This window comes from Ornithorhynchus anatinus, chromosome 5 (assembly GCF_004115215.2).
Source record: "Ornithorhynchus anatinus isolate Pmale09 chromosome 5, mOrnAna1.pri.v4, whole genome shotgun sequence".
NCBI classification, from domain to species: domain Eukaryota; kingdom Metazoa; phylum Chordata; class Mammalia; order Monotremata; family Ornithorhynchidae; genus Ornithorhynchus; species Ornithorhynchus anatinus.
This window is the reverse complement of record NC_041732.1, coordinates 70855875-70869449: the sequence shown is the minus strand read 5'-3', so window position 1 is coordinate 70869449 and position 13575 is coordinate 70855875. Positions and strand designations below refer to the sequence as shown.

At 48.2% G+C, this 13575-nt stretch overlaps 1 protein-coding gene and 1 long non-coding RNA gene across 8 annotated transcripts in view; both read left to right on the top strand.

Moving 5' to 3' along the window:
- The window catches only part of LOC103169985, a 78010-nt gene extending 71791 nt beyond the window's left edge, over positions 1–6219 (top strand). The window contains exon 2 of the long non-coding RNA XR_485898.2: positions 5762–6219. This is a non-coding gene — a long non-coding RNA (uncharacterized LOC103169985). The remainder of the gene's footprint in view (positions 1–5761) is intronic.
- Positions 1–13575, top strand: part of CAMTA1 (calmodulin binding transcription activator 1) — a 1175303-nt gene that overhangs the window by 964959 nt on the left and 196769 nt on the right. The gene's annotated exons all lie outside the window — the stretch shown is intronic.

Sequence of the window (13575 nt, the reverse complement as noted above, 5' to 3'; positions counted from 1 at the left end):
CTCAACCTCCCTGTCTTTTGAAGAATGCTGCGAGGATGAATGCGGAAATAACCCACGAAGAATTAAGTGAAAGAAAGTCACTCACCACAGCATCATGCCTCACGTGTATTATGGGCAAAAAGAGTCAGTCCAAGGGTTTGATGAGGCAATCTGCCCCTAAAGATTCCCCCTGGGGAAGCAGCGTGGCTCAGTGGAAAGAGCGCGGACTTTGGAGTCAGGGCTCATGAGTTCGAATCCCAGCTCTGCCACTTGTCGGCTGTGTGACTGTGGGCGAGTCACTTAACTTCTCTGTGCCTCAGTTCCCTCATCTGTAAAATGGGGATGAAGACTGTGAGCCCCACGTGGGACAACCTGATTCCCCTATGTCTACCCCAGCGCTTAGAACAGTGCTCGGCACATAGTAAGCGCTTAACAAATACCAACATTATTAAAGAGAGCCAGCAGGGAGGTAGGGAGAGGCAGGAAGTCTGAGACTGATCGGTGAAGCGCCTTCCAGCCGGAGGGGAGAGCATGTCCTTTCTACATGGGATTATGGGTGTCACGGTCAAAAGCAGTAGCAGAAACTCTATCAGCCCTAAAAATTGGCCGCAGAAAGCAGTAGAGAAAAAAGCAGGTCCAGGAAGGAAAGAGCGGCTTGGCCTGGTGAAAACAGCTCAGAATGTGATTCGGAGGACCTCGTTTCTAATCCCAGCTCCATCCCCTGTCTGCTGTGTGACGTTGGCCAAGTCACTTCATTTCTCTGTGCCTCGGTCATGTCCTCTGTCAAATGGAGATTAAGACTGTGAGCCCCGTGATGGACATGGACTGGATCCAACCTGATCCACTTCTTTCTACCCCAGCGCTCAGCAGAGTGTATGGCACATAGTAGGTGCTTAAGAAATACCATTAAAACAAATCAAACAAAAAAGAGCCCAAATAGGAATGGCTCAGAGGCTGATCTAAGGCTGTCAGAAAGGAAAGAAAGATACAGATGGAGGGGATGCATTCCATTCTCAAAGCTGAGGGAGTCTCAGGCCTCTTCATTCTCACTGCTAGTGTTATATATTTCTCCTGAGCTGATTTCCCTGGCCAGCTTGAACCGTGGTGGCCCCTAGGGAAGGACCCGGGGTCTTTTCATTCATTCATTCATTCATTCATTCATTCAGTAGTATTTATTGAGCTCTTACTATGTGCAGAGCACTGTACTAAGCGCTTGGAATGGACAAATCGGCAACGGATAGAGACGGTCCCTGCCCTCCGACGGGCTTACGGTCTAATCGGGGGAGGCAGACAAGAACAATGGCAATAAATAGAGTCAAGGGGAAGAACATCTCATTAAAATAATAGCAAATAAATTACTTTGGACCAATCACAGGCCCTAGTTCCGATGACACTCTGGAGTGACAGTTTCATGAAAATTAGTTCCGGGTTAAAGTCAGATGTAGGATGGATGAAAACCAGCAATTCCATTCAACCAATCCATCCATCATTCAGTCAATCCATCTGTCATTCAACCAGTGATATTTATTGACCGTCTACCAATTAATCACAAAGCAATACTGTACTAAACTCACATCCAAACCCAGGGCACAGTAAGCCAAGGTGAAATAGTGCCCCCCCGGTATGTCTTCAGGGATGGAGATAGGTTAAGGGAAATCTTCTACCAATTCTGGTACCTTGTTACAATGCAGTCTCTCAAGGACTTAGTGCTGTGCAAACAGTAAGCTCTAAATGAATATAATTGATTGAAATACGATTGATTGATAATGGCTGCCTCTCTACCCTCATTTCTTTTCCTGCCTGTGGGGAATGAGTCTTTCGGGATCCCCGCCAGAGCCCAAGAACTCTATTTTTCATTATTTTTGTCGTTATTATTATTGTCATTATTCTTTTGTCGAGTGCTTACTATATGTCAAACGCTGTTCTAAGTACTGGGGTAGATGCAGGTTATCAGTTGGACACAGTCCCTGTGCCACGTGGGGCTCAGCGTCTAGGTCGGAGGGAAAACAGGCTTTGAATTCTCATTTTACAGATGAAGAAACGGAGGCACAGATAAATTAAATGGCTTGCCCAAGGTCACACAGGTGGTGGAGCTGGGATTAGAACCCAGGCCAGAACCCAAAGCAGCAGCAGCAACAGCAGGAGTCTCCGGGGGAATATTTTCTGCCTTCTCACCAGCCTCCCGAGTCAGCTCTCTGCCTACCCATTTGAAGGAGCCTTTCGGGAGCTGCCTGGGTTGAGAGCCTCTCAAGGCCCACCTGGTGCCTCCTGCCTGGTGGAAACTGTTTAACCATTTCCAGGGGATTTGGAAATTCGTGGTAATTAGGTAATGATGACAATAACAATTGTAGGCTCTTATCTAGGGCTTTTCATCTTCAGAGCACTTTACCAGGATTAACTCATTAGCCCTTCTAGCCTCCCTGGGAGGGAGCTAAGTGCTGTTGGTTCCCCCAGAATCTCGCTGCCCGGGCTTTCACGAGAGATCCCGTTGTTTATCCTGTGTCTTCAGCTGCCACTTGAGCAAGCGTGACCTCTCTGTCCATGGGAGGTAGAAAGTAAATAGTCAGAGAGCATGGAACTTTCCCATCTAGGACCAGTAAACAGTGTTGCTCATTTACATTTTGCTGATAACTCTCAGAGGACTGTATGTAAGACCTAAAAGGACAGAGCGGTTCCCGGTTTTATGATCCTTCCATCCTTTTCTCTCTTCTTCTCCTTCCCCTCCAGCCCATCCCACCCCGCTTCCCGCCAACCTATGACACATCCTATGGAGAAACTCATGGAATAAGGGAAAGAAATTCAACATTCTGTCTGAACAGGCTGAAATTCCAACCTCGGTACTAACTGGGGCTATTTACAAGACAGATCTGGACTCAGATCTCTGTTAGCTTGGCTTCAGAGCGGTTGATATCCATTTCTTTTTTAAGTGCTCAATACCACTGATGCTAATGATGACTAAATTTACACTCCCAGGGTACGGGGTCCTGTACCATCCTTCCATTGTCAAGCAGAATGGACTATGGCTAATGGAATAGTTACCTTTAGAGTGTTAACTTTCAAGGGCAGGAACCTTGTCTTTTACTTTTAATGTTCTTTCCCAACTTCCTAGAACAGTGCTTGACACAAAATAGATGCTTGATAATATATTTTTGAATGGAATGAGTTGAATGAATGAGCCAGTTAGTGAGTAGAGTGAATGAATGACCATTTCCAGGGGATTTGGAAATTCGTGGTAATTAGGTAGTGATGACAATAACACTTGTAGGCTCTTATCTAGGGCTTTTCATCTTCAGAGCAATCTTGCACGTTTGGGAATACAGCATATAGAGCTTACAGTCTATAGTGGGAGATAGACATTTAGTAAGTAATTTATAATTTATAAATATATACATAAATGCTCTGGGGCTGAGGGTGGAACAAATACCAAATGCCCAAAGGTCACAGACCCAAGTGCATCGTGGAGAAACCTACAACAGCTTAGAGAATGAGTGAATGAATGAACGAATGAATGAATGAAGAGAACTTTCTGAATCCTGCTGGGATTTTGGAGGTAATGTGGCTTTGAGAAGGAGCATGGCCAAGTGAACAGAGCATGGGCTGGGGCATCAGAGGACCTGGGCGCTAATACCGGCTCCACCACTGACCTACCGTGTGACCTGGGGTAGGTCACTTCATTTCTCTGTGCCTCAGTTCCCACATCGGCAAAATGGGGATACAATACCTGTTCTCCCTCCTACTTAGACTATGAGCCATATGGGGAACTTGTTCAACTTGTATCTACCCCAGCATTTAGTATATAGTGCTTGACACATAGTAGGTGCTTAACCAATACCACAATTATTATTAGGAGAGTAGAAATAGTATCAGTAGACTTAAGTAAAAGTTGAGTGGCAGAGTGGCAGGTCCTTGCAATCTGGCAAACGGATAGCTTTGGACTGAGGATCCATCTGATACGTAGCAAGAGGGGCAGAGGGTGTAAGATGGATAACATGCGGATGGAAACTGTGTCCCCAGAGGAGAGGTCTCTGACCAGGCATACTTGACCGCAGCAGATTAGGTGGAGCCTGCCCTGTTTTGTTCTACATTCTCCAACTTGATGGAGAAGAAGGGTAGGAGAACTCAGCGCTTAGTGCAGTGCTTGGCACATAATACCTCCTTAACAAATTGTTATTATTATTATCAAATGCCATCGAGTCATTTCCGATTCATAGCAACCCTACGGATAAATTTTCTCCAGAACGTCCTGTCTTCTGCCAGAATCCATAACCTTGCTATCGGTTCTTCTGTTACCGTTGTTATGGTTTCTGTCCGTCTAGCTGGTGGTCTGCCTCTTCCACGTTTTCCCTGGAGTTTTTCTAGCATTAATCTCTTCTCCAGAGAATTAGTCCGATTGATGATTAACAACTACCATTTTGAAAAAAGCAAAAAAACCTCCATTTGGAGAGGGAGAGCAGAAGACACCCAAGTGTGGGAAAAGGGTAGGCAATGAGCTTAGGACTAATCAATCAGTTTATTAGTCGATGATATTTATTGAGTGCTCACTGTGTGCAGAACACGATACAAATGCTTACGTTTGGGAGAGCAATACAACCGAGACAATAGATACGTTCCCCGCCCGCAACGAGCTTACAGTCTATCGTGGAAGACAGACATTTAGTAATTTATAATATAATTTATAAATATATACATAAATGTTCTGGGGCTGAGGGCGGAACAAATACCAAGTGCCCAAAGGTCACAGACCCAAGTGCATCGTGGAGAAACCTAGAACGGCTTAGAGAAGCCCAGAAGCAAGGACAACCCACCCAAAGAGAGCAAGAAATGGGCTCCATCCTTCCCAAAGAGACTGTCCTCGGTGGTGCTTGTCCTGGCTGGGAACTGAGCTCATCGTCATTATTATTGTTGTTATTATTGCGTGGCTCAGTGGAAAGGGCCCGGGCTTGGGCGTCAGAGGTCATGGGTTCGAATCCCGGCTCTGCCACTTGTCAGCTGTGTGACTGTGGGCAAGTCACTTAACTTCTCTGTGCCTCAGCTACCTCATCTGTAAAATGGGGATTATGACTGTGAGCCCCACGTGGGACAACCTGATTCCCCTGTATCTACCCCAGCGCTTAGAACAGTGCTCTACACATAGTAAGCACTTAACAAATACCAAGATTATTAATCATTATCGTTATTATTATTGTGTTTTTGACCACTTGATCACATTTTTTGAGCACTTACTGTTTGCAGAGCCCTGTATTCAGTACGTGAGAGCGTACATTCACCAGAGTTGGTAGACATGTTCCCTAAATCTGTAAATTATTTATATTAGTGCCTGTCTCCGTCTCTGGACTGTAAACTCACGGTGGGCGGGGAGTCTGTCTGTCTATTGTTATATTGTACGCTCCCAAGTGCTAAGTACAGTGCTCTGCCCGAAGTAAGCACTCAATAAATGTAATTGACAGACTGCCCGCACACAAGGAGCTTTCAGTCTGGAGGACCAAGGGCATATTGTGAGTCAAGCACTATTCTAAGCACTAGAGTAGACATGAGATAATCAGATTGGACACAGTCCCTGTCCCACATGGGACTCCCAGTCTAAGTGGGAGGGAGAACAGACACTGAATCCCCATCTTACAGATGAGGAGAGTGAGGCCCAGAGAAGTTAAGTGACTTGCCCACAGCAGGCCGTTGGCAGAGCTGAGATTAGAACCCAGGTCCTCTGACTCCCAAGCTCGGGCTCTTTTCACTAAGCTATGCCGATCGCCCATCTTCTCTAATGCAGCGCTCTCCTCTCCAGCTCACCTCTACTGCCAGAGACCGGCTGACCTTGACCCAAAGCCATGAGGGGACCGACTGAAAGCTGGCAATCCCAGTATGGCAGAAGGATTGAATGAGGCAGCCATGAGGCAGCCTCTCAGCTCACAGAGGCTTCTCGGAAGCCTCTCGCCTGGCGTCCGGGAGACAGAAGATATTTCTGATGCTCCTTCTTCCCCAGACAGCTCGGATCCCCTCTGTGAGGAGCCTTCAGCCTCCAACCTCATGTATTTATCCCGACGGTCGGCCGGTCTGATGAGAAACATGACCGGGGCAAACCAGGGCCTGGCTTTGGGGTTGGATTCAGAGGGGCGAGAAGGGAGGTGGTCTGGGAGGCGAGATTTCTCTCCCTCTCTCCCAGGCCTTTGACACGCATAGCTTTGAACCGCTTTTGTCGCCATCGTTTATTCATCCTCTAATAAATCCTGCCTTTTCTGCCGGCTTTGCGCTCCCGTTTCATGTGCTCCTGCCCTCGTTGTTGATTAAAAACCCAGGTACCAGAAAAGCTCGGCTGGCTCCAGCGTGGCTTGTGGCAGCCTTCAGAGTCTGCATAAATGGTGCTAATATGAAAAATACAATAATAAAATAGGCTGGTGGCACAAACAATAGCTGATTTACTTGGCTAATTTACATTTTATATAACTGGCAGCATAGAATGCCGGGCCTCTCTTTCAGGCTGCGTGTTGGGAGGTCTACAGCACTATTACACGCTATTATTACTTTCTGGATAATGTATACATTTTCACTATCACACGGCCTCTCTCCTTCATTTTTCATGAGAACCGGCACTAGATTAATGACCGAGCCCCAGAAGAAACGGAACGCCATGCCAGTCTGATTTATTGACCACTTAGCGTTGATGAAGCTGCAAACAAGAGTCAAACAGATGTTGCAGCTGCATTTTTCTTTATCAAAACTAGCGGCTTTTTTGCATTTTTAACCGCTTCTTGACCCAAAGTCTTGCTTACTCCAAGGAACAGGAAACTGGCAGCAGATTGCTCCAGCCTTCCTGGGGGAGTGGTGCTATAGACCCATGAGGAAGTTGTTTCCGCTTCCCAACCCAAACCGGGACATTTCATAACCATCTAGGAAAACTCGCTGATCTCTCCTGATGCCAGTGACTTCCCATCTGGGGCGGGACGGGGAGGGCCGGTGGAGCTGACGTATTCTGGCAGTTTGCCGCTCTCCCCAGCTTGCACCGGGTGTCATGCTGGGAGTGCCGGACTATTGTTCTGGATGGGCTCCAGAGGACTGTCGTTGATCCGTGGCCACTCTGGCTTCTCACCCCAAGAACAGAGGAGGTGCCTTGTCTGGGTCCCTGGCATTGCAGCGGGCGGGGGGGAATTGCGGTAGACAGGAGGAGCATGGAATTGCCGCTCACCAAATCCCTGGCCAGGGGGTGGTCGGGACAACATGTGCACAGGAGAGATCACTGTAGCCTGAGGGAGGTAAGGTAAGAACGAACGAAAGCCAACACCTCTAAATGTAAAAGGTGGATCACTCGGGTTGGTTGCAGATCAAAAATATGAGCAGGTAGAGGGGGGTGTGGGTAAATTCACGGTTGAGCCGTCCGTGACGGTTGTCAGCAGCACAATTAGGGATGTTAGTTGGTCTGTCCCTAACGACCAGGATGAACATCCAATAAGACAATCATCCCACCGTTCCTCCAAGCATCCAAGACACAATATTGGGATGGATGGATTATGGGGTCCGACCCCGGAATGGCCTTGTTTATGTTCTCGAGGTTTCGCATTCTCGTCCACTAAAACCTTGAGAGAAGAGGGCGTGTAGGGCACGGGCTTTGGAGTCAGAGGTCGTGGGTTCGAATCCCGGCTCGGCCACGTGTCGGCTGTGTGACTCTGGGCAAGTCACTTCACTTCTCGGTGCCTCAGTTCCCTCATCTGTAAAATGGGGATGAAGACTGTGAGCCCCACGTGGGACAACCTGATTCCCCTGTGTCTACCCCAGCGCTTAGAACAGTGCTCGGCACATAGTAAGCGCTGAACAAATACCAACATTATTATTATTATTATAGAGAGACAGAGAGAGAGAGAGAGAGATCTTGATCCTTCTGCCAGCTTCTTTCTGGGGTATCCCAACTCCAATGCTTGGTCCCTATGAACACTCGGTCAGTCCTTGGTGACGGTCGTGAACAGATTGTATTTTGAGATCCAAAAGGAGAGGGGCAAGTTAAGCGAGGGAAATTTCCAACGGGTCCCCATAAGGACCATAACTGCCATCCTCGCCCCCCAACCAGACACACACACACCCTTAAACCACACATATCCTACACACACTCTCTCTCTCTCTCTCTCTCTCTCTCTCTTTCTTTCTGCCTCTTGCTGTTGCCTGGTGGCAACGAGCTGTCTCCATGAGCTCTCTGGAGTCCGACTGGGAGAGATTCCCCGCTCTTGGAACAGAAGAGGCTTGCTTCGGCAAAACAAGGAAATCCTTTCCAGTGCTCCTACGCCTCTCATTTTCAGCCGAGTTAGCCCCGGGCACCAAATTTCCATAAACTGGTAGTGCTTTCGGTGGAAGCCGCTATCTAGCCTTCCAGATCACAGGTGGCTGAGGCCGGCTGCCCTTGGCATTCAGCTCTCCCTCCACCTGCAGCTGTCAAAGATTTGAACAAATAGGAACACTCATTGAGTTGGTGCTACTTTGTTGTTGAAAGTGATTTTATTTTCTCAAGTCCCCAGTCCCTCGTAATTAGGAAAATTAAATCATGCTGAGGCACTTGGCTCTCAGGCACCTCCTGCTCTCACCGCTCATTACACCAGCTCCTGCCCCGCTGCTCCCCTGGCCGGGGAGGGAAGCTGATGGCTCCGAGGGGAGGGAACGAGCTGGGCCGCTCCAGGGGAGGGAATGGGCTGGGCCACTTCCTCCCAGATGGAGCTCTCTGAGACTGGGTCAAGCTCCGTGCACGGTGGGGAGGCCTGTGTCCTTTACAGTCGAAATGGAAAAATCTCCTCTCTCCTCCCGGTCATCCCCGTCGGTAGCGTCAACCCACGCTCAACTCCGGTGCCTGGGACTGTGCAGAACGTTGTGGGAGATCAGGGCCTGGGAGGGAGATGCATCGGTTCTGGATCGAGGAAGGGGGTGGGGTAGGATGCCCGTAGAGGAGCACTCCGGGACGGGGTGCCTTGAACGATGTTCCACAAGATGGTAGGTGACGACATTCATTCAATTTTATTTGAGTGCTCACTGTGGGCAGAGCACTGTACTAAGCGCTTGAAATGTACAATTCGGCAACACTGTGTCATGCTGCAGGTCTGGCACAACGCCTGTGATGTCACCTGTGCCTGTGGGTCCGATATCTGTAAGGGGCATCATCAGCCTTTCTCTCCAGGAGGTGGTCCATCCTCCCTGCAGATATCCTCCCCTGTGGATTGTTTTTATGGTGTTTGTTAAGTGCTTACTGTATCCGGGGGACTGTCCTTAGCACTGGGGTAGATAAAAGATAATCAGGTTGGACCCAACCCGTGTCCCACAGAGGGCTCTCAGTCTTAATCTCCATTTTACAGATGAGGTAACTGAGGCCCGCAGAAGTCAAGTGACTTACCCGAGGTCACGCAGCAGACAAATAGCAGAGAATGACCTGGGGCAAACACTAAATGTGCCAGACGATGCTTTGAGACCCCGCCCAGGGAGGCTTTAGGGCCTTCTTTCTGCCTGTGTTTCTCCTGAAGGACGGGATTCCGGAAACACAGCGGGGAACTGAGCACCCGCTGTTGCTTTCTGGAAGTTTTCATTGACCTGTGATCTTTCTATCCTCTTAATATCCCCCCCTCTCCCTCTCACCTCTTGACTCCTCCTCATACTACAGTGTCTGCTTCCCATTTGACCTGAAGACTAGAGTCAGGGAACACTGAACCACTGCTATGGACCAGCAGGTGCAGGGAGCTTGGTAAAAGTCCTTTCTTCTGCAAACGTATCTTTCCCCAGCCTCCGTGTTTGCCCACCCACTGCGCCTGTTGACATTTCTAGAGCACCTGTCCTGGATTTTTCAGTCCCCTCTTCACCTCTATAGTAACAAAGATAACAAAGGTAATGGGAAACCCTTTCAGAGGGATCCTACAGAAAAAAAAAAAAAAGCTTTTGCCTTGTTCCTGTTCAATAGCCCATGGGCCACCTCTAAGAATTCGTCAGGCAAGGTGAACAATCAGTCTGTTAAACTGACTGACGGTCAGAGTACGGCCCTGAAGTCAGAAGGACCTGAGTTCCGCCATTTGACTGCCGTGTGAGACCTGGGGCAAGTCACTTGAAGCAGCGTGGCTTAGCGGATAGAACGCGGGCCTGGGAGTCCGAAGGTCATGGGTTCTAATACTGACTCAGCCACTTCTCTGCTGGGTGACCTTGGGCAGGTCACTTTACTTCTCTGTGCCACCTCTGTGAAATGGGAATTGACACTGTGAGCCCCATGAGGGCCCGGGACTGTATCCAGCCCGATTTGCTTCTATCTACCCCAGCGCTTAGTACAGTGCTGGGCACATAGTAAGCACTTAATAAATACCATTGAAAAAAGCCTCTTAACTTCTCTGTGCCTCACTTACCTCATCGTAAAATGGGGATCAAGATTGGAAGCTCTATGTAGGACAGGCAGGGACCGTGTCCAACCAGATTAGTTTATATCACTCCTACCGCTCAGTTCAATGTCTGGTACACAGTAAGTGCTTAACAAATACCATTTTAAAAAAATAGGTGCCCACTTGACAGGACCTAACCTGGGGTTTTCAGGGAGGTGCCCCCCCGAGGGAAGCCACAGATGGAGAGGAGTCTGTTTATGATGCCCGCTGCCTCCCCGGCATCGACCTCCGGTCTTCATCCTCCACCTTGAGAGGCCTGTGGGTTGGGTAACCCACAGAGCAGTAGAGTTTGAGGGCTAGGGATGCTGTTCTGACAGTTCCATGAAGCTGATAAATCAGAACTTTAAAGCTAATAAATGTTTCCGCAAGACCCAGTAAAACTCACAGCTAATGAATAAAAGCTCAAAGTTGCCAAGAAGTGATGGATGCCCCAAATTTCCAAAATTACTTTGAATCATTGTACATCTTGCGATCCGTTCTGGGCCGCTCAGCAGTTATTTAAAGTGCTGCTCAGAGCTCCACCAGCTAAACTGCTCCAATTCACCGGACCTTGGGATTGGATCGACTTTTCAGAAGTTGGGCCATCCCAGGAAGCCTCAGAGTGGACAGAAAGTATAATGGAATTCTCTGCCGCGTGTTCCTGTCTTCATCCTCGGAGGAGTGTAGGTAGATCCGTAATCGAAGGAACCGTAATAGATTACTTGAGGGTAAGTTAAGGAGGCTAGGTGGTCCATCCCTAATGATTAATCGGTCATTCAGCGGTATTTATTGATTGCTTGTTGTGTGCAGAGCAGTGTACTAAGTGTTTGGGAGAGTACGATATAGAACCATGAGGATGATTGTTCAAAAGAGCTCTCCTCCTGACCTCCAAACATCCTCTCCGAGATAGAATCCCGGGCTGAATGGACCATTATTATGACCCACTGTTGGCTTTGCTGCTTATCTTGGAAAAACCCCAACATCTTACTGAAACCTACGAGGATCCCTATCCAGAGAGTCCCTAGGGAATAGATGATAGACTGCACCTGATCAATTGGAGCGGAGCGGCTGATGGCATAGAGCTTTCCTAAACCCAAGAGAATGTTGGAAGAGATTGAAACAGACCCCAGGGAGAACAAAGAAGGGAGGGTCACTTCAGGACAACATGGTGGGCAGGGAATGTGTTGTTGTGTGGTACTCTCCTTAGAGCTTAATACAGTGCTTTGCACATAGTAAGCGCTCAATAAGTCTAATAATAATAATAATAATAATGTTGGTATTGGTTAAGCGCTTACTATGTGCAGAGCACTGTTCTGAGCGCTGGGGTAGACACAGAGTAATCAGGTAGTCCCACATGAGGCTCACAGTCTTCATCCCCGTTTTACAGATGAGGTCGCTGAGGCCCAGAGAAGTTAAGTGACTGGCCCAAGGTCACGCAGCTGACAAGTGGAAGTGGGGATTCGAATCCATGACCTCTGACTCCCAAGCCCACGCTCTGTCCACTGAGCCACGCTGCTTCCCTGCTATAAACCTAATATAACCTAATGTAAACCTAAATCTAGACTGTGAGCCCGTTGTTGGGTAGGGATTGTCTCTATCTGTTACCAAATCGTACTTTCCAAGTGCTTAGTACAGTGCTCTGCACACGGTAAGTGCTCAATAAATATGATTGAATGAATATGATTGAATGACAAAAAATTACCATTTTCGGTTGATGATCTGTCTTTAATTCCTGGCATCCAAATCCCCAAAACTGACCTGGAAACTGCATTTCTCCCTAAATCCTGCCCTGACAAGTTTTCTGCCCGACTCCAAAACTGGAATTTCTTAAGCTGGAGTAGCTGCTCTCCGTAGTCTAGAAGATACCCTACTGCCTCACTTTCATCTCCAGATATGTCTGACACCCTGCTCCCTGCTGCCATGGAGCCTGTGGAGGGAGGGAATCATAGGGAATCAGGAGCAGCCCTGCTGTGTTCTGACTAATAACAGCAAACATTCCTTTCCTGGTAGGAGAATTTGATCTTGATCTCTATCCTGGGCCTCTGAAACTGGGCAGCTCACCTGGAACTGGCTCCCAACGTGGCAAGAATCAGATCTGTCATCGGTTAAGCGCTCAGTGGTATTTATTGAGCTCCTGCTTTGTGCAGAGCACTACACTAAGGGCTAAAGAGAGTACAGTACCACAGAGCTGGTGGACGCGTTCCCCACCCACAACAAGCTTTCAGTCTCAGGGAGCATGAGGGAGATGTCCTCGAAAAAGGCAAGGACTGCTGGATGCCCTCCAGCTTTGTGGGTCACAGAGGAACATCTCCCTCTCTGAGCATGTGGGGTTCTGTGTGAAGGCTGGGGAATGGATCAGATGACCTCTGAAGGTTCTCACAGCTCTAAGATTCTGGAGTTTGGGGATTCTTTGGTCCCCGAAGTTTCCCGGGGCAGACCGAGAAATAATAATAATAATAATAATAATAATGTTTGTGGTGTTTGTTCAGCAATTACTATATACCAAGTACTGTGCTAAGGACTGGGATAGTTACAATCAGACCAGACCTTAGGTGGATCTGGCAGTCTAAGGGTTAGGGAGAACGAGGCATTTAATCTCCATTTTACACCGGAAGAAACCGAATCACAGAAAGGTTTGTAGGGACTTGCCCATCTTCACACGGGAGGCAAGAAACAAGGCTGGGATTAGAACCCAGGTCCTTTGAGTACAGGCCTGAGCTCTTTCCACTAAACCACGTGAAGCAGGATGCTCCCAACATCTGAACTGGGCTTCTGTGCTCAGGACTGGCTTCTGACTTTGGGCAGGGAAATCTTTGCTTGCCCTTCCCATTCTATATGGTGCCATTTTGCCATATTTTGTGGAAGCCCACCCTTCTCCACTCAAGCTGCTCCTGGGATCCCACCAGTCCCCTTTGGGGCCAACTTCAGTGAAAGGAAATCAGAAGACCGTTCACTGACTGAGAGACGAAGCACAAAGCCAAGGAGCTTCATAAAACCCAGTAGAACCATCAGGAAAGCTAGAAACCGGTTTTAAGATCACCCTGCCTGTGAGGTGATTTAATAACATTCATTCATTCGGTCACATTCATTAAGTACTTACTGTGTGCAGAGAACTGTACTAAGTGCTTGGGAAAGAACAATACAACAATATATGATGACAATCCCTGCCCACAGGGAGCTCACATTTTGCAGGGTGGGAGGGGACAGGCTTTATTTAGCTAATGCAGCGTAC